The following is an 856-nucleotide window of genomic DNA, read 5'->3' as shown; positions in this document are numbered from 1 at the left end:
AGGGGAGGGGGAGTCGCATTCCGCAAATCTGCATAATGATGATAAAGCACCCCCACAGCCAGCCCGGCGCGTGGACGCGTCCGAAAGCGCCCCCGCGTCGCGACAGACTCGTTAGATGAGTTGGCGCCACGGTATGGCGGCGGCGGCGGCGGCAGCAGCAGCAACCAGGAGGAGGGGTGGGGAGCGGGCGGTAAAAAAGTAAAACGCGAGCCCGCGATGCGGAGGCAGCCCCGTCATGCGGGGGCCGCGGCATGGCCCCGGCCCCGGCCCCGGCTCGGGGCAACTCGCAAGCCATGATGGAGTAATGCGCTGAAATTTATGGTTGGCTTTTTATTGCCGCGAGAGAGGGGATATATGAGTCGAAATCGCGTCGGCACGCGCTCAAATGCTGCGAAATTTGGATATAATCTGTTCTGCGCCAAATGCGCAATGCTGGCATTTTGGCATTTTTTTTTTCCCCCTTGTTTTCCCTTTCTGTTTCTCTAACGAGCTCGTTGCTTCGTCTGTCTGCAGGTGAACGGGCGCGACGTGTCGCCCCAGGAGGCGGCCCGCGCTCTGCGCACTGCGGACGATCCGCTGGTGGTCACGCTGCGCAGGATGAAACTCGGCTCGCCGCCCGCCGCCCCCGCAGCTGGCTCCTCGCCACCCTCGCCGTCCTCCACCCCCGCGCCACCGCATCCAGCCGCCGCGGAGCAGCTCGCCGCCGCGGACACGCAGTCTGTGGAGGTGCAGACGGAGGACCTTTGGCCGGACTGGCCCGCGGGGATCGGCGGCCTGGACGAGGACTCGGGCGGCGCCCCGGAGAGAAGCCTGCACGACATCCTGGAGCAGGACATCGACCTGGAGGTGAGGCCAA

This window comes from Frankliniella occidentalis, unplaced genomic scaffold (assembly GCF_000697945.3).
Source record: "Frankliniella occidentalis isolate FOCC.00 unplaced genomic scaffold, Focc_3.1 Scaffold741, whole genome shotgun sequence".
Lineage (NCBI taxonomy): Eukaryota > Metazoa > Arthropoda > Insecta > Thysanoptera > Thripidae > Frankliniella > Frankliniella occidentalis.
Note: the sequence above shows the minus strand (reverse complement) of the source record.